Source organism: Nicotiana tomentosiformis, chromosome 1, assembly GCF_000390325.3.
Source record: "Nicotiana tomentosiformis chromosome 1, ASM39032v3, whole genome shotgun sequence".
NCBI classification, from domain to species: domain Eukaryota; kingdom Viridiplantae; phylum Streptophyta; class Magnoliopsida; order Solanales; family Solanaceae; genus Nicotiana; species Nicotiana tomentosiformis.
This window is the reverse complement of record NC_090812.1, coordinates 18,177,695-18,203,124: the sequence shown is the minus strand read 5'-3', so window position 1 is coordinate 18,203,124 and position 25,430 is coordinate 18,177,695. Positions and strand designations below refer to the sequence as shown.

Sequence of the window (25,430 nt, the reverse complement as noted above, 5' to 3'; positions counted from 1 at the left end):
GAACCACCTAGTACTATTCCTGAATTGCTCCCCAGGACGGGAGGAACCACCAATGTCCCTATCCCAGTGACCAACCTATTCATCCCGTTTGGGTACCCCACCATGTCAGCCAACTTCACCGGTATGCCTTCTGAGGTTCGCCCCCAGGCACCGTCTTTAGGAATAATATCTACAGTGTTCACAGCACCACCAGCCTCTACTACGACACAACCAACAGTGCCTCGACCATGCTTTGAACCATCAACTTTCACGTTTCAAGCACCCCAATTTCAACTGGACATCGCCCGTGTTACCCCAAACTCCTATCCTCAGCACCCACAATATGAGTCTCCCATAGAACATGAAAGGGTCGTGAGGAACCTTGAACAAGAAGAGATAGCTCGAAAGATGAAAATCATCGAGCAGAGCCTCAAGAACATGCAAGGCCTGAGTGGCCAAAAGAGCGTTTCGTATGCTGATTTGTGCATGTTCCCTCACGTACATTTGCCCGTTGGCTTTAAAACGCCAAAATTAGAAAAATATGACGGTCACGGAGACCCAATATCCTACTTGAAGCAATATTGTAACCGGCTGAGGGGTGCTGGTGGAAAAGAGGAGTTGCTAATGGCCTATTTTGGAGAAAACTTTACCGGAATCGCTTCTGAGTGGTATATGGACTAGGACATCTCCCAGTGGCATATATGGGACGACTTGGCCCAGGATTTTGTAAGGCAATTCCAATACAATGTTGTTATAGCCCAGGACAGGAATTCCCTGACCAACCTCAAAAAGAAAGCCTCGGAAAGTTTTCGGGAATATGCTATCAAATGGCGTGAACAAGCAGCCAGGGTAAAACCATCGATGGATGAGTCCGAGATGGTCAATATCTTCTTACAAGCCCAAAAGGCCGATTACTTCCAAAACATGTTGTCTACCATGGGCAAACCGTTCGTGGAGGCCATAAAAATTGGAGAAATGGTAGAAAACGGCCTGAAAACAGGCCGCATCATAAGTCAATCCGTTTTCAGAGCCATTTCCCAAGCCATCTAGAATGGCTCGGGAGGTTTAGCAAACCAGAAGAAGAGAGAAGAAGGAGCCATGATGGCTTCAAGTTCGAGAAATGCTCGCCGACCTTGTGATTATTCTTGTCCGCCTTCTAGGACCCCGCAACATTACTACCCCCATCAAGATGCAGCATATGCCGTGGCACCGCCTCCCTCTGCGGTGATGAATGCCCAACCTTACACACGGCCACAACAACATTACAACCAAAACAGAGCTCCACCTCCAAGAAATAACCATCCTCACCAAGCTCCATATAATCCGCGTCCACCACAGAACAACTACCAACATAACACACGTCCCCGGGAGCCACCCAGGAAAAGCGACTTCACCCCTATTGGTGAGTCTTACTCTAGCATGTTCCCAAAGATAGTCCAAATGGGTCTATTGCAACCTGTGCCTCCAAACCAGCAGAATCTAGAATATCCATTATACCGGCCCGGTACCAGGTGTGCTTATCATTCAGGGGCAGAAAGGCATGACACTGAAGATTGTTGAACTCTTAAGAGGGCAGTTGAGAATCTGATAGAACAGAAGAGAGTAGTGTTAAGGGACGAGGAAGTCCCCAATATAACTAACAACCTATTACCGGCTCATAATAATGGGCCTTTCATTGGGATGATCTGTGAGGACAAAGAATTCAACCCAGCTTTAAAAGCTATCATTGTCATCGCCGACTCAGAAAAGAAACCCAAAGAGGTGGCAAAACAAGCTAGAGACGAGAAGAAGATCAATTCCACTCCCACAAGATGCAGAAAAGGCTGTGTAAACAAAGACAGGGGCAATACCTGCTCAAGATGCCATTCTCTACGTTCCTAGGGCCCCCAGGAAGGAACAACTCATGTTGAGCCCTCTAAAAGGATTTGAACAGAGGAAAGCCACGCTAAATATGCCAAAGATGTATGTACCAAAAGGAACTTATGTGGCGCAGAGGCCAATAATCCCACCCAGGCTGGATGCGCCTTTGGTCATCATCCGCGCACCGAGGAATCCCACGAGAAACCCCACTGCCATCCCTTGGAACTACAATAAGACAGTGGTCACATACAAAGGAAAGGAAGTCATGGGAGAAGTAAACAAAATGAACCAATCTGGGAAGTATCACAACCCAGAAGAATTGAACAAATCAAAGCTAAACAAGGAGAAGCGGTTTACACTCAAGAAGTTGGTGAGTGCTGAAGAAGCAGAGGAGTTTTGAAAACTTCGGAATATGCCATAATTGATAAACTTAGGAAGACTCCTTCCCAAGGTTCACTTTTATCCTTGCTGATGAGCTCAAATGAACATCAGAAGGTGCTTCTAAAAACATTGAATGAGGCGTATGTCCTGATTGAAACTTCAGTCGAACAATTGGAAAGAATGGCTGAGCGATTTTTCGAAGTCAACCGGATCTCCTTCAGCCGCAATGACTTGCCTCCAGAGGGAGACGCTCACAACAAAGCCCTTCATTTGACTGTCAAGTGTGAAGGTTATTATGTGAAGAGGGTTATGCTAGATGGTGGTTCTGAAGTCGATATTTTCCCTCTCTCAACACTACAGAGGATGGAAATCGGGACAGAAAGGATTAGACCAAACAATGTCTGTTTGCGCGCTGTTGATGGCCAAGCGAGATATGATAGGGGAAATCGACTTAATTCTAACCATTGGCCCCATGGACTTTGAAGTAACGTTCCAAGTTCTAGACATGGATACTTCATATAACTTTCTCCTAGGAAGACCATGGATCCATGCCGCAGGAGTTGTGCCCTCTACTCTCTATCAAAAGGTCAAGTTTGAACATGAAAATCAAGAAATTATCGTCCATGGGGAGGATAAACAGTCCATTTATAGGGACCCGTCAGTCCCGTGTCTCGAGGCTAGAGAGGGAAGTGAGCACATTGTCTATCAAGCCTTTGAAATTATGGTTGCCAACCAGTGCGAAGAAGGAACCCCGTTTCCTCAACCCTGCTTATCAAATGCATCAATCATGGTGGCCAGTGAAATGATCCAACATGGTACAAGCCCGGTAAAGGGCTCGGGGTATCCTTACAAGGCGTCACAGAGCCTGTCACTTTGACTGCCAATGAGAAGTTCTTTGGCATAGGATTCCAAGCTGCCAATGCCAACATAAAATGGGCCGATGAGCATAATAAAAATGGATGGGTCCTGCCTCAGCTAGTCCCGTATCTCGCCAATCATTTGTTAAGCCAAAGTATATAGAAGAAGAAGAAGGGGCCTTCACCACCGAAGAAATTGAGGACATTTGTGATGCAATGAGACAAATGTTGTACGAGATTCACATGGTCCAACCGGGGGAAGGCTCAAGCGCTGCTGAGGTATAGTACATGGGGACAAATGATAAGCTTCAAAGTTGGAAGGCTACTCCATTCCGAGTTATTTCAGGGTGTAACTCAAATGTTTTTATTTTGTTGTCTTTTCATTTCAGTAAACCCTCCTATCTTCAAGTTCAATGAAATAAAATCAATATTTCATTGTCTATGGATCTTTTCTTTTATTTCTTTCTGATTTTGTTATTTTCTTATCTTTTTCTTTTCAATTCTAATAATGCGGACTTAAATAACATGACATGCTTGCGGACTTCATGCCCAGATCCTAAAACGTTGTCTAACTGTGAAATAATGAATCAAGAACCAGAATATAATGAAGATAAGGCTTTTAGGGATTTAAACCGAGAATTGGAACAATTTGAGAATAAGCCTAAGCCAAACTTAAATGAAACCGAGCCAGTTAATTTGGGCAGTTTAGAAGATATCAGAGAAACCATGATAAGCATTCACGCTGAGGAAAAAACTAGAGATGCATTGATTCAACTTTTGTTTGAATTTAAAGGCGTGTTTGCATGGTCTTACGATGATATGCTAGGACTAAGCGTCGATTTAGTGGTACATAAGTTGCCAACTTACCCCGGCTGTACACGTGTCCAACAAAAGCAAAGAAAGTTCAAAACAGACATCAGTGACATGATCAAAGAAGAAGTTGCCAAACAATTGAAAGCTGGTGTAATCCGAGTAGTTCGATACACCACATGGTTGGCTAATGTGGTTCCAGTACCAAAGAAAGACGGGAAAACCCGAGTGTGTGTTGACTATAGGGATTTGAACAAAGCAAGCCCCAAGGACAACTTTCCGTTACCAAATATCCACATTCTGGTCAACAATTGTGCCAAACATGAGATACAGTCTTTTGTGGATTGTTATGCTGGGTATCACCAAGTTCTGATGGATGAAGAAGACGCAAAAAAGACAGCCTTCACCACACCGTGGGGCACTTACTATTACAGGGTCATACCATTTGGTCTGAAAAATGCTGGGGCAACTTACATGAGGGCTATGCCTGCCATTTTCCACGACATGATGCACTAGGAAATCGAGGTGTATGTGGATGATGTGATCATTAAGTCCAGAACGCAGGAAGACAATGATCGGGATTTGAGAAAGTTCTTTGAGCGTCTGTGTAGGTATGACTTGAAATTGAATCCAGCTAAATGTGCATTCAGAGTTCCATCTGGGAAACTTCTGGGGTTTATAGTTAGCCGGAGGGGAATCGAGCTAGATCCAACAAAGATAAAGTCTATTCGGGATTTGCCACCTCCGAGAACCAAGAAAGAGGTTATGAGTCTACTGGGAAGATTGAATTACATCAGCAGATTCATTGCTCAGCTCACCACCACTTGTGAGCCCATATTTAAGCTACTGAAGAAAGATGCAGCAATCAAATGGATGGATGAATTTCAAGAGGCTTTTGATAAGATCAAAGAATATCTGTCAAATCCGCCAGTATGGGTTCCACCCGAGCCAGGAAGACCTTTGTTTTTGTATCTGACATTCTTGGAAAATTCCTTTGGTTGTGTCCTGAGGCAACATAATGTGACCGGGAAGAGAGAGCAGGCCATATACTACTTGAGCAAGAAGTTTACCAGTTATGAAGCCAAGTATACTTTGTTGTAAAGAACTTGTTGCGCCCTAACTTGGGTCACCTAGAAGCTCAGACATTATCTTTTGGCCTACACCACATATCTCATAACCAGAATGGATCCTCTGAAGTACATATTCCAGAAACCAAGAGTTTGACATTGTATATGTCACCGGCACGATGATGAAAGCTCAAGCCTTGGCAGATCATCTAGCTGAGAATCCGGTTGATGATGAATACCAACCCCTAAGTACATACTTTCCAGACGAGGAAGTAAACTCAGTTGAAATAATTCCAGAGGACACAAATGCATGAAAAATGTTCTTTGATGGAGCTGTAAATACAAAAGGTGTCGGGATTGGGGCAATTTTGATTTCGCCCACTGGTCAGCACTATCCGGCCACAACCCGACTTCGTTTCTTCTGTACGAAAAACACTGCCGAGTATGAAGCTCGCATCATGGGCATGAACATGACAGTTGATTTGGATATTGAGGAGTTGTTAATCATGGAAGATTCTGACTTGATTATCCGGCAAGCCAATGACGAATGGGAAACCCGAGACATCAAGCTTATCCCATACAGGCAACACGTGGAAGATCTTAGCAAACGGTTCAAGTCCGTCGAGTTCAGGTATATTCCTCGATTCCACAATGAATTAGCTGATGCATTAGCTACTTTGGCCTCAATGTTGCCGTATCCGGGTAATGTCCACATTGACCCACTGGAAATCCAAATTCGAGAAAGGCATGGTTATTGTAATGTAATTGAGATAGAACCAGATGTTCAGCCTTGGTATCACGATATTAAAAGGTTTTTGAAAACAAAGGAATATCTCGAGTAGGCCAGTAGAGACCAAAAGAGAACCATTAGAAGGCTGGCCAACAGTTTCTTCTTAAGCGGAGAAGTTTTATATAAAAGAACCCCAGACCTGAATCTTTTGAGGTGTATAAACGTCAAAGAAGCTGAAAATATCATGAACGAAGTGCATTCGGGGGTATGCGGCCCCCACATGAACGGATATGTACTTGCAAAGAAAATCCTGCGGGCAGGTTATTACTGGATTACCATGGAAAAGGATTGCTTAAGTTTATCCGGAAATGCCATCAATGTCAGATACACTGTGACTTGATTCATGCACCGCCGTCAGAGTTGCATCCTATGTCAGCACCTTGGTCGTTCGTTGCTTGGGGCATGGATATCATTGGGACGATCGAGCCAAAAGCTTCAAATGGGCACAGATTCATCTTGGTTGCCATTGATTATTTCACAAAGTGAGTTGAAGCAGTCACTTTTAAAGCCGTCACTAAAAAAGCAGTGGTGGACTTCGTGCATTCCAACATCATTTGTCATTTTGGTATTCCAAAAACTATCATTACAGACAATGCTGCAAATCTGAACAGTCACTTGATGAGGGAGGTATGCGAACAGTTTAAAATTATGCATCGCAATTCTACCCCCTACCGACCCAAAACCAATGGCGCCGTTGAAGCGGCAAACAAGAACATCAAAAAGATCCTCAGGAAAATGATTCAAAGTTCTAGATAGTGGTATGAGAAGCTGCCTTTTGCATTATTGGGATATCGCACAACCGTGCGCACATCAGTTGGGGCCATGCCTTACTTATTGGTTTATGGCACTGAAGCTGTAATACCTGCAGAATTTGAAATTCCCTCTCTTCGAATCATTGTTGAAGCTTAGATCGAGGATGATGAATGGGTCAAGATCCGGCTGGAACAATTAACTATGATTGATGAAAAGCGGATGGCCGCAGTTTGTCAAGGGCAAGTACCAACAAAGAATGGCCCGTGCCTACAATAAGAAAGTGCGGCCTAGGAAATTCGAAGTGGGGCAACTCGTTCTGAGACATATTCTCCCGCATCATGAGGAAGCAAAAGGAAAATTTGCTCCAAATTGGAAAGGTCTATACATTATAAGAAAACTGTTGCCGAAAGGGGCATTGTACTTGGGAGACATTGAAGGAAATGACCCCGAAACAACTGTCAATGCGGATGCGGTATAAAGGTATTATGTTTAACCCCTTTCGCAGTTTTAATACTCTTCGTTTGGGATGACAAAGGCTTTCATTCTCGCTACCCAAACACTACCAACCTTTGCAAACCCTTTGAGCCGGTTCTCTTTTCTTTGATTACCCTCTTTGGAACCTGAAAGTCATGTAAAAAAATGATGAAAAGAAAATAAAAATAAAAAATAAAGTTCCTTGAACAACGTTCGACTTGAATCCGAAAGGATACATAGGTAGCCTCTTTCTGGGGTTCAGGCACACCAAAATAAAAATCTAAATTTTCCCAAAAGTTAAAACTGGGGCAAAAGTTATAACGGTTCGGCGATGGTTCCGCCTGAAAGTTTCCAATGTTGTAACCCGATCCTAATTCTTTTACCCAAATCCTTTTAAGTCTTTCCGATCAATCAGCGAGAATGTTACTTGGATCTGTTGCCACCAAATGATGAAATAAAATGAGAGAGTCTTATCAGTGAAAACCCTCACGGGCACCGTAAGATGATGGTAAGCAGAGAAATTGAAATGAGAGAGTCTTGTTAGTGAAAACTCACAATGCGCACTACAAGGCGACTGTGAGAAGAGAAATAAGAGAGGTCAGCTGGTGAAAACCCGCAAAGGGCACCACTGATCGAAAAGGGGAATCCTCACAGCCATCAACATCGAGAGAGTCATGGCAAGGTTTCTCAAGCTTGAGGTATAAGTTATAATGAATTTCTGAGAGATGGGCGGTTTACACAGATCATGCATCTAGTCCCAGAGGCATGTCATGTTCATTGAAGTCCGCATGCACTCCAGATAAGTCCTTGTTTCCTTTCCCCGAAAGGGATACCTCTCGTCTAAGTTCATTTTGTCCATTTCTTCGTTTGTTTTTCTTTGAATCCCTTTCGGTCTAATTATGTTCTAAAACTAAGACAAAGAAAGCATGGCAAGATTGGTTTACATGGCTTTTGTTTGACACGAGCCAATATTCAAGAAGTAACCCAGCCTCGGCAGGTCCATCGAGTCGACTTCGACTGGCCATGATGGCCGATGCTTTGAAATCAAGAACTCCTGAAAAGAAAGGAAATCAAAGTCAAATGCCCACAAAGACAAAATAAAGTTGAAAAACATTAAGTCCCACATGATTAACCATCATGGTAAAGTTTTAGAAAAGACAAGTTCTCCAGGGCCAGAAATAAAACCGGTCCTTAGGGAACAAGCAAGCAGTTGAGATCTTCATCAAAGAAGCCGGGCCGAGATCAAGTGACCCAAACATTCAAGGCCACAAAACCAACCACCGTTTCAAACTGACAAATTATTCTTTGTTTGAAAAACAAGAAAACAGGTGCAATCCAAAAGCAACCTTGCAAGAAGCAGGTGCAACCAAAAAGAAATTGCGCAAGGGCTAGAAATAACTTTGCAGCAACAACTCAAAACAGGGAGGTTTTCTCTAAAATTCTATTCGCATTTACCCATTCTTTGAAATAGTAAGAAAGAAAAGAAATAATAAATGATGATGAAAATGATGAAAAAAAAACAAAGAAAATTCAAAATCATGGTAGTATAGGGTCTCCAATCCCTAGCTGCGTTTTTCCAACATAGGGTCTCCATTCCTTAGTTAATGCCAATATAGGGTCTCCACTCCCTAGTTTATGCTAGCATAACTTGATGCCAATATAAGATCTCCACTCCCTAGTTGATGCCAATATAAGGTCTCCACTCCCTAGTTAATGATTCTCCAACGTAGGGTCTCCACCAACTAGTTGATGCGAGAATAACCTGATGCCAACATAGGGTCTCCACTCCCTAGTTGATAATTTTCCGACGTAGGGTCTCCACTCCCTAGTTGATGCAAGCATAAACTGATGCCAATATAAGGGCTCCACTCCCTAGTTGATGCCAGCATAACATGATGCCAACATAGGGTCTCCACTCTCTAGTTGATAATTTTCTAACATAGGATCTTCACTCCCTAGTTGAGGCCAGCATAACCTGATGCTAATATAGGGTCTCCACTCCCTAGTTGATGCCATCATAACCTGATGCCAACATAACCTGATGCCAGCATAACCTGATGCCAACATATGGTTTCCCTAGTTGATGCCAGCATAACCTGATGCCATCATAACCTGATGCCAACATAGGGTCTCCACTCCCTAGTTGATGCCAATATAGGATCTCCACTCCCTAGTTGATGCCAATATAGGGTCTCCACTCCCTAGTTGATGCCAGCATAACCTGATGCCAACATAGGGTCCCCACTCCCTAGTTGATGCCAATATAGGGTCTCCACTCCCTAGTTGATGCCAACATAACCTGATGCAAACATAGGGATTCCACTCCCTAATTGATGGCTTTCCAACATAGGGTCTCCAATCCCTAGTTGATTTTACTTTTAAACATAGGGTCTCCACTCCCTAGTCTACGTTTCCTCCGGGTACACCACTCCCACCCTTTTTATCGCTTTCAATAATGAAGTAATATAGAATTTTGTTACAATAACTCACGAAATCTTCCTAGTGAAAACTGGGGCAGAAAAATTCCATTCGTTTGTTTTGATGCCTGAGCAGGTTATACCTCGAGGCACAGGATTCAAGACGACCAAAAAAAGAAGTCTCAGTCCAGAATAAAAGAAGGAAAATAAAAGAGTTGAAACTAAAGTGCAGAGGCAGAGAAAAGATGTGGACCGCCTAAAACATGAATCAATCCACAAGCTTGTCCCATACTGATTTGAAAAGCTGAAGAAGAATGAACTAGCACCTGCAGCTAGCAAGCATTAAGATTCAGATCAGTGTCTGCATGAAGAACCAGCCACGACTCAAGAACAAGCTTCAGAAGATTTATAGATATGAATCTTGTAACTCGTAGCTGGTAGGCTTAGTTAGTCTTTTTCATTTTTGACTTTGGTGTAAGAAGGAGCTCAGCAGCAGTAACAACAACAACAACAATAACAACAGTGAAATCACAGTTTTCTGGTAGTCCCAGCTACCAAAACTTCCAGAACTACACTGACCTGATTCCTTTATAGCCAAGGATATGTAGGCAACCTCCTAAGCAAGGTTCGTCAAACTTTTTCAAAGTGCTTCCCAATGGAGTATCCAAACGGGCAAAAATCGCTCGTAATTGCTGACGTTATCTTTGCCCAAAAACTTTTCATGTTCTCGAGCAAAGAGGGGTAGCTGTGTGAGCATGTAATTTTTGCCCGAATAAAATACTCCTACAAAATTCACAAATATATTTTTTCTTAATTGTTTTTAATTCTCATAGAATTTGTAGGAATTTTTTGTTAATTAATGGTTTGCATTTAATTGCATTTTCATGCGTTTTTAACATTCTTAAATCATAGAAAAACATCCAAAAATGTTTAATATTTCATTGCATACCATTTTAGATCTTAATTGCATTTAGAACTCAATTACATGAATTAGTTGCATTATTAAACAAAAATCATAAAAATACCGTGGTTTTTTTTTATATTTTTAGCTTTTAGCTTTTTTTTCTTCATTAGTTTTAGGTTAATTAATTATCTAAATTGTAGAAATAATGAGTAGGTTAGTTTTGCAAATTAGTATTAAGATAAAATCTAATTAGGATTTTTATTTTTAAATTTGTAGAATTTTAAAATGAAAGAAAAACAAAGAAAAAAGAGCAAGAAGAGAAAAAGGGCCAATTTTGTTGCAAAACTGAACTGGGCCGTTCTATTGAGCCCAGTTCCCTTTTTACCGAGCCCAATCCCACAAATTCCATTTCCGGTCCAGCCTTATTTAAACCAAAAAGATGCCGTTTTTGTAACGGCAATCTTGGCCGTTCATTTCCCTAATACAATGGCCCTCAACTCACCACCATTCCCCCTTATAACGGTCCGAGAGAGATCCCCATACCCCCATGAACCCTCACAGACCTTCTCACCCCCATAACTCGTCTCTCTCACACCTTCTCACCTCCGCCACCCGCCGAAAATCGCCTACGGTGGCGGCGCCACTCCAAACCACCCCAAATTAACAACCCACAATCCCTAGCCTCCCCTCATCACTAATATACCATTAGTTTTCCCAAATTCCCCACCAAACTCGGCCAGTTTCAAATCTAAAATCCAGAAAAACCCTAATCTTTTCCTTTTCTGATTTGGCAATATCAACTCGATTTGGTCTAAAACTTACTTTAATCGATTTCTCTTGACAAGAGCAATCAATTGACATTAATTTTAGCCCATTTCGGCTCCTGAGTTTGTTCGTGCTGCTGCCTTTTTTTTCATTTTTTAATTCTAGAGACTTATTTTCTATTTGTTTTGGTTCTGTTGTAAACAGGTATGTGCTATACAATTGCAGTACCTATTTAAGTATATAAACAAAGTTTGAGTGTCAATAAATGTGTTAGAAGCTTTCTATGTATGCTAATTGCTTGCTTAAGCTACACGACTGCACTAAGTTCTTCTTTGATTTAGTTTTCCTATTCAATATTAAATGTGTAGCTTAAACAAGAATTGGTCTTACTTAGTTTCATATTGATTAGAAGTGATTCCCTACTGATGTACATGTCAAAATTGCTCAAATGCTTTCTGGTTTTGTCATATGAAATACTTGCCAAACATGTATTAATCTAAGGTTGTCTTTGGTTTGAGGTTTCAAAGGATTCAAGTCGGGAATGGACTGTTGAGATTTGGTAGCTGTGGTAAAGCTGCGTTTTGGTTTATGAGTTACCCTGTTTAGTGGTCTGTAATGCTTTATGGCCCATTTAATCCTTCATACTCTCATGAATATCCAGCTTTAATGTCTCATGTGATGTAATTATTTTGGACAAAACTGATTCGAATGCAGTCTGCACATAGATATATTTGTGTTTAAGTTTGAAATGAAGATTCACCTTCAGTTAGTTCAATTCTCTTAGAATAGCAAACTTTATAATTTATTCTTCAAAACAGTTATTCTTTCCCCGTTTATCTTATTGTTGTATGATTTGTTGCAAGGCATATATCATATGAAGCATGAATAGTCTATCAATTGATTACATGTGATTTGAATATGAGAATGTTTGTTCATATGGTATTCGATTGTGCTCCAAATGAGCCTGCTTAGCAGACAACTGAATATTCCCTCATTTTGGGCCCATGTCGGCTCATGAACGAGATATCTAATCCCAAGTTTCTACCCTAATAGTCTAAAAATCACAAATAATAATCACATGTCCATAACTTATAGGTTTTATTTTAATCTCGAATAAAGTATATGAGAGTAAACAACTTATGAACATCTGTAGAGATGCTTTTAGGCACCATTTAATCAAATTATCCTATTATGTATACGTTCGCGTGACACGATTACGATTGTTAAATTGAATACTCGTAGAAATGCTTTTAGGCGCGGCTTAGCTTATTATCGTGATTGTGTACATGTCCGCGTGACATAGTCACGATTTCCAAAATTAAATCGAGGTATGCGTTCGCGCAACTTCGGCCGAACAATCTTAAATTAATAAAGCATAACTAATTGTGTACACGTTCGCGTGACATGATTTTTAGCGCGCTGAATAAAGCGGATTTACACACATGTGATCCGTTTTCAAAGATAAATCCATAACGCCATAATTAAAATCGGTAAAAGGTAAAACACACATAGGTCCTAAAAATAAGTAATTAAACAAATTGATTTAGCCAAGTATTATTAAAGCGACCATGCTAAAATCACGAAACTCGGGAGTGCCTCACACCTTCTTCCGGGTTAACAAAATTCTTTTTTCGGTTTTCTGTATTCGAGGACCATAAATAGAATCAATTTCTTAGATTTGAGATTTAAAATAAATCGGTGACTTGGGATACCATAAAATAATCCCATGTGGCGACTTTGAATAAATAAAATAATTCCATTTCGATTAATGTCACTATAATTGGAAAAACTCCCCTATCCCCTCGGGAAAAAGGAGGTGTGACAGTCACCTCCTCCCACATTAGTGGCAAAACATAGGCGGGTATAGACCTCATATAGTGATGGTGGTCTCCCATATATAACTTCAAAGGAGGACTTTCCTGCTAATACTGATAGAGGAAGCCTGTTGATCACATAAACGGCAACATGTACACATTCTCCCCAAAATTTAAGGGGTAAATGCCCTTGAAGTCTTATGGCTCTAGCCACTTTTAGTATATGTCTGTGTTTTTTTTCCAACCACCCCATTTAGTTGTGGGTTATTTACCCACGAACTCTGATGAATCATACCATGAGATTGAAAAAGAATTTTGCACTTAGAGTTAAAAAACTCAGTGCTATTGTCACTTCTTAAAATCTTCACTGATACATCAAACTGATTTTTTATCAAGGCTAGAAATTGTCTTAGACATACAATCATATCACTTTTTAAGTCTCAACAAGTAATTTCATACCATCCTACTATAGTCATCAACTACAGTGAAGAAGAATCTAAAACCATCACGAGTTGATATCCTATAGGGACCCCATACATCTAAATGTGTCGAATGAAAATGTTTATCATAAATGGAAGTACTCTTTGGAAATGGCAATCTTCCTTATCTAGCTAGAGGAAAGATTGTGCATTCCTTTATTCTATTGCTATTTGGCTTAAATCTCATATTTGGAATCTACTTCACCACTATGTCAGGGGCATGTCCAAGTCTTCCGTGCCAAATTTCCAAGTCTTTCTCTTTCTCATGTTCACAAGGTACTTGTATAGCTGCAGCTTTGGCTTTTACTTTCTTTTGCTGCAGGTTGTACAGTCCTTCCAGCTCCTTACCAATCCCCTTCACTCTCCCAGTGTGAAGGTCCTGCAGTATCCAGAAGTTAGGATAAAATGACATAAAATACCTCAAATCCTTTGTTAGCTTAGAAACTGACAGCAAGTTATACTTGAAACCTGGTATATACAACACATTCTTAATGATTTCATCCTTGCCAATTTTGCATTCTCATGTGCATGATATAACTAGAGATTTTCAATCTGGTAAGTATACCTTTGTTCCCCTTTTAATGCTATTGGTGTATAATTTGTTTTTCAATCTCTCATTTTGAACCATATGATTGGTTGCACCAGAATCTACTATCCAATTTGTATTTTTTATTATTTCAGTGTTTTCTACTGTATCATTTACAACAAAGGTATTAATTGTACCTGCAAAGTCTTTCATGTGGTTACCAGAATTGTCCTTGTTGATTGACTTTAGTATTTGATCATACTACTCCTGAGTAAACACAATTCCTTGTCCCTACATTGTGTTCCATGTGGATCGATTCAGCACATGATTCTCTTTATGTGTTAGTGGAGTGGCTGATGGTTTGCATAGTGTATTCTGCCCCTCATGAGCTGTTACAGTAGCCACGGGTCGTTGCTGGTACCCACTTGTCTTCTTTCTCATCTTAAAGTCTAAGGGATATCCATGTATATTATAGCAAGTCTCCCTGGTGTGGCCTTTGTAATTGCAGAAGTCACAGTATAAGATATTCCTTCTAGGTTTATAGTTGTTCCCTAAATTCATTCCACCTTTGTTAGTGAATAATGCAACTCCATGTGATAAACAACATGTGTGAATTTTCCCAAGGACCTTTGGCTCTCTTATGAAATTATCATTGAATATGCCTTGTTGATAGTTGGAACATGAGACATCATCAAAATTTGACTTCTAGGCTAATTGTAGGTTTCGTTTAATCCCATTAAGAATTGCAGAAGTCTTTGATACTCAAAGTGCTCAGCATAACTCTTAGATTCTGCAAAATCACATCCTGGGCAAGGTATAAGGGCAACATATTCTTCCCATAGATCTGTCAACTGTGAGAACTAAGCGAAACTGAAGAGATCCCTTGTGACAATGTAGTTATCTCTTTATGCAGATAGAAGATGCGAGGTCCATCTACCTTGTCATATTTATCTTTCAGATCTGCCCATACTTTGTGTGCACTCGATTTGTACACTATTCCACTAAGCAATTCTTTGCTCATAACATTCATAATCCAAGACAAGACTATGGCATAACATTTTTCCCACAGTTCATGCAAGGATCGATCAAATTTGCCTTTAGTACATCGTTTATCTACAAATCTTAACTTACTTTTGCCAATTAACCCAATTTTCATGCACCTACTCCACAATGCATAGTTTTCAGTACCAGTCAACTGGATAGAGATTGAGGAACTATCTAGAGTGTCACATGGCTGAAGGAACACAGGGTGATGGTGATCTATGGTGGTTCCAGCACTGGTTCCAGCTGGAGTTTGTTCTTCAATCGCCATAGGTGACGAATTCAGTCAAGTTAAGTATTTATTCTTCACAAATCACAGATTTCACATATTGTGAATCAGAAGAGAAAAAAACTCAAACCCTAGCTCAATCAAAAATAAAATTGTTGTTGATTGCCAACGAATCTCGAGTCGCAATAATCAGAATCAACGACCACAACAAGTCTAGATCTATATCCCCTGCACCATAATAAATGTTAGAGATGAGCTCAACTAGTGGTCGACAATTGAGGAAATGAAGATTTTAGAAGAAGCTCTCAATCTTTGGATGAGAGAAAATGAATTTCATTTCTAAAAATCTTAATACACTTCACCACTACATCACACACACACACACACACACACACTATATATATATATATATATATATATATATATATATATATATATATATGATAATTAGTTATAACTAACTAAGCTGTCCATATGCGAGTCACGTGCTCCTACTTCCTTCAATATTTTTCTTTTACACGGTCCTTAAAAAATATTAATTAAAATATTTTTGACTATTTTACCCTTATTTATGCCTTAAGATATATTCTCTTTTCATTGAATATTTATTCTATTTATGTGCCATATCCATCTTCAAGAATAATTATTACTAAGGGTAAAATGAGAAAAAATAATTAATTTTGTATTGAATTTCTAAAATGATAAATAATTTGAGACAACTATTTTTAGAAATCACGACAGACAATTTGAGACAGGGGAGTACTAATTGTGTCATGTAATAGATGAAAGAAAAGGTCGTGTAATATAACTCTAATTTTAAACGGCAAGAACATAAATGCTCGACTTTTTTAATTTAAAATATTCATTATGTGTTTTACGCGCAAACAAACAATCTTGTTAAGGGATCCTTTGTAAAGTTTACGTTTCTTTTTAGTATTTAAGGGTGTGATCTATCAGTTAGTGAAATTAGTAAGTATAAATCTTGAAGACCATGATTTAAATTATGGCTAAAAAGAAACGTTTTTCAATCGGCCTAAGTTTTGGTAGACATAATTAACGAAATTTATGCCGGTAAGAATAGTAGATACTAGATAGAATAGTTGAGGTGTTAGCAAATTGAGTCGTACATTAATAACAAATCCAGTATTCACAAGTGAGGTCCGGGGAGGATAGATAGTACACATACCTTACTCCTATAATGAATGTAGAGAGGCTGTTTCAGTAGTGTTTACCCGTAAAACGGTACAATTAAATTTATACATGGTTTCTAGACAAGTGAACTAATTTGATCCTGAAATAATATAATAATCGAAAAAATACGCAGTACTTAGTCATGGAATGTAGATAAAATAGCAAAGATAGTGATTCCGTGAACACGGTTTCCGAACAGAACATGATGAGATCAAAAAGCAAGAGAGTAAAATTATATAAAATTTTATATAGAATATAGTATATGTTCTAGCCAGAATTTTTATGTATTTTACAATGGTAACTGAGCTCACTATTTATAGTTATGCCTAGGAAAAAAGGTCCTAGGATCATGCCCTCCTTTAATGCCAATTATGCGGGTCATTGATGAAGATGTAACGTTGAGCGTAAATGCCAAATATTTTATAACGGACCGTCGCTCTTAATGCTATAGAATATTCCTTAGTAAATGCTACCGAGCGCAGAGTATTTAATACACTTTTATGAACGTTATCTGTTCCGGTGACAAGCGTAGTGGCTGCGTTCAGTCCTTAACCATTCCATCTTGGATTTCATGTGTCCTCCTTTTAGTCAGCCACGTGTCCTATCATATTTTGCCCTATACAGATAGTCCTCCTACTTTCTGGTGACATAACTTTGTGTTACCGGGAAGTTGGTAGAATTTCCTCTGAAGGTCTCTGACAGTTGATTAGATGCATGTCTCTCCGTATTTAATGCCCCGAACATGCGTCATCCCATGATTCAGCACAACGTTTGCCGATTATCGAGGTAATCATTGCCATGAATTTAGCCGCCAATATTTTACTTATACACAACTTTCTTTTCCTTTGCATTTCACAATTGCTTGAGCTTCTGATTTGCATCCTTGTTTTCCATCCTTTTTCTAATTTTCTTCAAACACAAACTCTTTACCTTCTTCTCTTCTAATGGTTTCTTCCTCCAAACGTGGTGGTTCTACAAAGAATAAGAACAAAACAGAGGACTCCGTTCCTCCAACAATGGATTCCATCATCCCAAGAAGGCTTAATACTTCGAAGGATTTTGAAGAGAAATTTCCTACTGCTAACCCTCGTACATACTTTTTCACGTATCCCTTTACTTTGGGTGCGTTTTCTTTTAGCGGAGAGCTTGATTCCGTGGTTGCGGAGTTTTCCCTTCGCTACCATGTATATTTGGCACAGGTAAGTCCTTTAGTGTGGAGGACGATCGCCTGCCTCCGATGTTTGTGCCTAGAAACTGGGGAGGAGCTAACCTTAGCTCATGTGGTGAATCTCTATTCTCCCAAAATCTTCCGCGGGGGAATGATAAACCATTGCAAGCATGGCCAGCATGCTTTGTTGTCTATCATGGATGATGACAACGACCGTGGATGGATGGAATGGTTCGTTGCACTTGCCACCAACGACATAATTCTGACAACGGCTTCATCCTTTTCGGTTGCTTGAAACTGCACTCGTAAGTTCTTTGTATAATATTCCTCATACTAGATATTCTTCTATGTTCATATCATCTCTTCACCCTTCCCATGTTTCTTCAACTCGATGGCTCCCACCGGTGGTGGAAGGTTTGAACCGGTGGGTTCAGAAGATTTTAGACGTCACAACGCCCGAAACTCGTTCGTGGAAAGAACTGGCCCTTAAATACGAGTGGAAGGCCAAAAATCATGGTAACTCTAATTTATCTTCCTTCCATTTTTGTATATGAAGAACGTGGTTGAACCCTTCTGACTTTGTTCATGGAATTAGGTCTACCTGCGGGCTCTGTTGTTGTCCTCGAGGAGAACATTCTGGCTGATCCTGCTGATGCAGCGAGGCTGCTTCAGGAAGCACTTACTCAAACAGGTATCTCCGAGCCTGTTTCAGGTGCAAATATTTCTTTATGGAGTCTCTGGCCGGAGGATAAACAAACAAAGAGAAAATGCTTTTCTGCGGTCGGGGAAAAGAATAAAAGGGCAAAGGTTGATGTCCCCGAATCATCTCCGGCGACGATGATGGCTGGTCCTCCTTCTGGGCCGGTCGTAGACACTAAGATGATTGATGATGATGATGATGAAGCTGTTGATGAGGGAGCTTCTTTACACAGAAGGCGACGATCCTCATCATCATAACAAGGATGCTCGACCTGTTGAGATAGTTACACCAAGTGAAGACGATGTCTCGGCACTTTAAGGAGAATCTGATTCGGTAGAATATGCCAACTCCCGTTTTTGAGCCCCAATTGCTGCAACCGGTGCTGCGGGGCTGAGTACCAGGTCCTTATCATCTTTGGTTGGCGAGCATTAAATAACTAGCACTGCATTTGATGCAGCTGCTTCTCACTCTTCAACTTTATCAGCTTCATCTCCATCTTCACCAACACCAGCAACTGCTATATCATTTCCATCTTAGTTTACTCTTCCACCAGCGGTTGCTACACCATCTCCATCGGCCGCACCTGACCATGAAGAAGGTGTTCCTCTTCCACAGCGGTTCATGGAAACTTGGGTGTTACACCCCATATTTTCGTATGTGAGAGTACATCAAAAGTCAATTGATGTAAGCTCAAAAATGAGATCGTCCTTTAAATTACATAAAGTAAGTTAATCATGTTACCTTGGAGGTTACAAATCTTTAAGATCATGGATAATAACTACCAAAAGGGTTGAAAGGCTTAGGATCTAAGCAAATTGAAGAAAATAAGTTTCATCGAGTGTTGTCAAGTTGGGAATGCTATAACATTTACTTTTGGGGTGATACTAGGGTTATTAACATGATAGGAGGTTATGTTATTAGGTATTTTAGTCGTATGATAGTCTTGTGTTACATTTTGAAGTCAAGCGAGTTTTGAAACAAAAGTTGGCAAAGGTCATCACAAATTACATTCATAATGTGCTGAATATTAGGTCAAATATAGCAGAGCTTTTCTCCCAATATACTTAGAATTACAAGATGATCCATATATAAAATTGAATAGCTACGAGTCTAGTTTCTAACTCATTAAATAGTTCACCGATACGACATCGGAGTAGAGAGATATTTGCAGTTTTGCGAGACTGCGCAGACTACATAGGTGATAAGTAGGTGGGTCACTAAAGCTTTTTGAGCAATACCTTTCGTGCGCTATATGAGGTCTTTTTGGGACATATTATATACTAAATTTAAGGTCTTGGAATTTAGTTTCCAATTCTTTTAAATGTTCATTCATACGACATCCAGATAAAAAGATATAAGCGTTGGAAGAAGGGCCAATGTTAGGGTGCCAAGTAGCACCTTTTCGACTTTTCAACAAATTGGATATTTATATCCCATATGTAGTCTCTTTCTTCATTTTTCCAGAGATCATGACCAAATAAGACCCATAAACTTAACCTTAAGCTCTCTACAAGGGTTTGAAATAAGATTAACATCCCGGGTATGAAATCAAGAAGCGATAACATTAGAACAATCCTTACGACGTAAGTATCGCTATATCACCTCTCTTTTTCTTTGTAGTTTGAGTTTTGAAAGATATTTAATAGTTAAGAAAATTCATACTTTCTATGTTTAAGATTTGAAATATCAAGAAAAGTTGATAAATTCGTTTCCTAATAGTTAGAACTCGCGGGACGATGATCCGAAGCTGTGAGTTCGAGTTATTCGACTTGTAGTGGACTGTTTTGTGTTGTTTTTGGGCTGTCTATTTTTCTACTGTTTAACGGGGTTTTGGAGGATAAATGGTGTGGATAAATACCACATAATGGAAAAATGGTGGATTAGTCATTTTTTGTAACATTTTCGGTGTGTTTGACACTACTATAGTTGTCGTTTTGGGTATGAAGTGATTGGTATGTTGGGCTGTTGTAAGCTAAATATAACATGGATTTCGACTTGAATCCACTGTAGGAGGTTATTATATTGTTTTCTTGCATGTTCTTAAGGTTATCTTGATGTTGATTAAGTTAAATGGATGGGCTAGACATGAACTAGTGAATAAAGTTGCTAATTGAGGATAGTTAGAGTTATGGATTATTTTCTTTGTTATAAATATATGGTATAAGTCTGGAATCATTAATGAATGAATTCATTATCATGTTAATGATACTGTTAAGTTAAATTAAGAAGTCTATAAGGGGTGATATGGGGTATACATGTTTCAATCGGAGCTTGCCGCTCGTGGTGAAGTAGTTATGACTTGTTGTTGTTATATGGTGTATTATTGTTGATAATTATGTATTGATGGATTTCTCTGATCATTGTTGTTGGTATATGATATTGGAGGAGGCTCTTGTTATAGGGGAGATGCTGCCCAAATTTACATAAGCGAGCTACTAGTTTAAGTTGCGGACTTAGCCTTTACTCAACACTGATTTTGAATCTCTTTATGATATGGTACATTGAGTTGAGTTGTTTGAAGAATTGCTTGGAAGGTATTAAGGACTCAATGGTAAGGCTATCCCTTCTTTTCTTTTGGCATGATCCATATGATACAGCGAAACAAGCAAGCACACAACTTTCATAAATAATTCTATTCCTAGAAGTACTAGGGTTGCCTATGTTCTTGATTCCCCATATGTCCTACTATCATAGTGTCTGTTCATGGGTGTCATGACATTCCGAGAGATCTTATTGACTTACTTCATTATGCATTGCATTCATTTATACATGTATATTGACCCATGACTAGATGGCGTTATATACGCATATAATATATGTATATGGGGTATGGGAAAATGTTATGGCATTATATACGCACCGCCACCTGATCAGCTGGTCTACGATGATGATTTCGCCCACAGAGGCCGAGATGATATGATGGGATGCCCTCAGAGGCTTAATGATATTATGTACGCACACACCTATGCATGATGTGACATTTATATGCATATGCATGATATTATAAATATTTCGTGATTCACAGAGCTATTCAGACTTAAAGGTTGAGTTCTTTACTCCATATTTCTTTCATGTCTTTTATATACTGCTTTCATGCCTTACATACTCGGTACTTTATTTGTACTGATGTCCCTTTTACCTAGGGATGCTGCGTTTCATGCTCACAGGTCTCGATAGACGGGTTGAGAGTCCTCCTAGTAGGCTATCAGCTCAGCGGAAGGTGTTGGTGCACTCCACTTGCTCCAGAGTTGCCTATTTGGTCAGTATGATTTGGACATATATTAATTGGTATGGCGGGATCCTGTCCCGACCTTTATGATGTTTATGTACTCTTAGAGGCTTGTAGACATATGTCATGTTTATGGATACTTGTATGGCCTTGTCGGCCTATATTTTGAGTGTACAAATAATCATGTCAGCCTTATAGGCCCGTATGCCACATGTATAAGTTTCTATATCATGTTGGGTCGTCCTATGTCTAGTATTTCATTATGTTTTATTATGGTTATTTCATGATGCCACTTCTCGCCCATTTACCCATGATGGTATGATAAGAAAGATAGGTTACGTTGGTGCTCGGTTAGGTAAGGCACTGGGTTCCTATCGCGGCCTATCGGTTTGGGTCATGACAAAAGTGGTATCTGAGAAGTTCTGTCCTAGGGTGTCTACAAGCTGTGTTAGAGTCTTGTTTATGGGTGTGTTGTGCACCACACTTATAAGTATGAGGCTACAGGGCATTTAGGACTGTCACTCTTTCTTCTTACTCTAGATCGTGTGGTAGAGCTCAGTTGTAAGAATTCAAACTGCTAAATTCTATTTTATTTGTAATACAACGATATCTACATCGAGAAAGACGGTAAGAGATTGAATATGGCTGTGGAAGAGTTGAGTAAGAGGAACTCGATTTTGCATCATGCTTATGATGAGTAAATGTAAGGTCTTCAGCAGATCATAGATGTACTAAGATGTGTAAACTTCTTGATAAGGAGCCCTAAGGCATGAATATCTATCTACCCATATGGTAAAAAGCAATAAGAGAATCAAAAGGTAGATACAAGTTTTAACAAGTAAAAGAAGTAAGGTGAAGAAGGGTACTCGGTACCCAGTTAGTGAAGATTACCAGTATTTACAATTCAAGCAGAAAAATATAAGCATTCTGAGTTACTTTCAACAGTAACAGAAATATATACAATTGACCACACCCATCTCAATTATGCCCTATGGGAGCTGACATATACAGTTTAAGAGAAGTATAGGATATCAGGATCCAGCTGAGGTTAGAGTAACCCAAAATTGTGGATAGATTATTATCATTAGCTAAAATTTCCGAAGGATAGTGCAAAATATGGTAATAGTTCTCATTGTGAGACATCCAGATAGTGCACACTAGAATAGTACAGTCAGATATGAATACTACAATGTTCAGAAGTTTCAGAAGATAGGCAGTAAAATCCTAGAAGGGATAAATATTTACCTTAGTATGACTCCCTCCCCTAAAAAAAGAGAATGTTAGGCGACCCGAAGAGCCAGTGAGATGAAGCAAAGGGATCTATAAGTGAAAGAATGTTTTGTTGAAGTTTTCAGAATAAAGTGATAGACAGAAATATTAGGGGGAGAATATAAAGAGAGTAAATGAAGCATAATGAGTAAGATGTGATAAATGGATGATAACGGTAAATCAAAATATGACAGGATTACAGATTCTATAGTCAAGTGAAGGAAAAGACAAGAGGTGACAGACCTTGAGACAATAAAAGAGTATAAGCTATAAAGTCATGTCCCCATTTCAAGAAATGGTTGGTGACTCGTACGTGATTACCAGAAGGAAAAGTTAGATTCCAGGAGTAATAGAAATTAGTGTGGGCTAGTGAATAAGATAAACTGAACATGAATTCGAGACCGAAGGATTTGATAATAGTCGACATCGTGAGAATTTCAGAGATCGCATTCCGACAATAATAAAATAGAAAATAGAAGAATAACCTTTAAAGGTCATTCAGGAAGACGCTTACCTAAAGCAAGCACTATGAGCAGAGTTAAGATTAAGGGACTAAGTATGCCAGTTACACTAGGTGTCACCCTCGTGCGTAAAAAAATATCAGTTATCCTTAGTACAAAAGGTTACCGCAAGATGAGTAAGATGTCAGTGAAGATGTGAAAAGACGCCAAAGATGATGAGGCGAAAGGAATGAGATTGCATTTATTCAGATCCCAAGAATATGTTACGACTCCAGAACATTAAGCAATAACGACCTCGGGGAGAGGAAGTAAAGGTTCCTGCCCGGGATGTTATTGATAAATAAGTGCAAATGAACACTTGATACATAAGGAGCCAATGCGAGGGGTAAGTTCAAACAAAGAACATATCCCAAGGGAGATTACGTGGAATATAGATATGAGAATAGACCAACGAATAGTTAGTAATTGATTCACGAAGAGTCTAGTTATGGCTGGACAAGAAGATACAGACAAATCGGCAGATTGTGCAAGATAAACATAGTGAAACCCAACATAGGGAATTCAGTCTCGCAAATATGATAACATCGTGATCCTTGAGAAATATTCAGATAGGAGTTGGGGTTGTTAAAAGTACCGTATAAGTGTTACAAAAATAAAGAAGAAATGTTCTTGTAACAACAATCTCACTACAACATTGTATGTACTCTATAAGAAAGTGGCACCTATCGTGGTTAATGAACAGGAAGAAAAAAAAATCAAAAGCTGATATTTGAGATCATATGAGTTACAGGAAATTCCAGTATTTGTGGGAAATGAGATAAGCCATGTATTCATGCAACAAGTGGCAGAATGACCAGGAAAAATAATTGCTTATGTTTAAAGGCAACTGAGAAGGCACGAAAGGAAATCTATGGTGCTAGCAAGTTAAAGGAAGGTTGCGAGTAGTATGAATAGATATGTGTAGATCATAAGCTAAAGTATCGTAGAATGACAAGGGTTTAGGTAGATAGGAGTAAGGATAAGTAAAGATGAGTGAGAAGGTGATAAGAATAGGTAAGGCCTCGTGATTAAGCCCATCAAAATAAGAGAGCTGATGGTTTCCGTAAGTTATAGAAAGCTCAGTATAGCTTGAATTGACTCGGAGGAGTCTAAGACTAGGAGAAATTAGAAGAGATGAAATGCTTCCCTGGTAGTAGAATAAGGGTGTAATTGTGATAGATAAGAGGATGACGTTTAGGCCTTTGATTGAGTAATGATTTTGAGAGAAAACAAATTCATGAATTGCACTATATTAGAACCCATATGATGAATTACGTTGGGATGCTATGAAATATGGTTATTGAAGTATAGTATTGTCCCTAGGTGGATCAGGAAAATCACTTCAAATGTTCCCCGATGAGATGTGAGCCCTAGTGATAAGGTATTACGTAAGAGGTTTCAAGTTATCAATGGTAGATTATAGATCAATATTAAGGTGAATTGATAATAGATGGGTAAAGGTTACAAAGTATGGGATGAGATTAGGTCGTCATTATTAATATGAACGGTAATTAGGAAGCATTAAGGGACATAGATTTATACATATACGATAAGCATCGAGATAGTAACCTTGAGTTGGGTAGCAGACCTCGGTAACAATAAACCAAAGTAAGAGTTATGGTATAGTATGGAGGAAAAAATAGAGAAGAGTTGCATAGGCACTTACAAGGTCAGTGTCCTACAAGATACATGATAGAAGGTAGCAACAGTTACGAGATTGAAAGGATTTCGACCGCAAGTCGTGGTGTGAGGAAGAGGCCTAAATGGGGAATACCCTGGCCTTTGAATTTATTCACAGAACAGTTGCCTAGATGGAAAGGATAATATTAAAGTATTCATAAAAGCTATAGGTTATGAGACTGATAGGCGCATTAGTCAACATTCGAGGACGAATGTTCCAAAGGGGGGAATGATATTACACCCCATATTTTCATACGTGAGAGTACATCATAAGTCAATTGATGTAAGCTCAAAAATAAAAACATACTTTAAAGTACATAAATTAAGTTAATCATGTTACCTTGGAGGTTACAAATCTTTAATATCATGGATAACAACTACCAAGAGGGTTGAAAGGCTTAGGATCTAAGCAAATTGAAGAAAATAAGTTTCGTTGAATGTTATCAAGTTGGGAATGTTATAACATATACTTTTGGGGTGATACTAGGGTTATTAATATGATAGGAGGTTATATTATTAGGTATTTTAGTTGTATGATAGTCTTGTG

The 25,430-nt window shown here is 39.2% G+C and overlaps 1 pseudogene; it reads left to right on the top strand.

Moving 5' to 3' along the window:
* The first annotated feature begins 5,275 nt into the window (after window positions 1-5,275).
* LOC138903689 (uncharacterized) lies at window positions 5,276-6,084 on the top strand (annotated as a pseudogene).
* The last annotated feature ends 19,346 nt before the right edge of the window (window positions 6,085-25,430 follow it).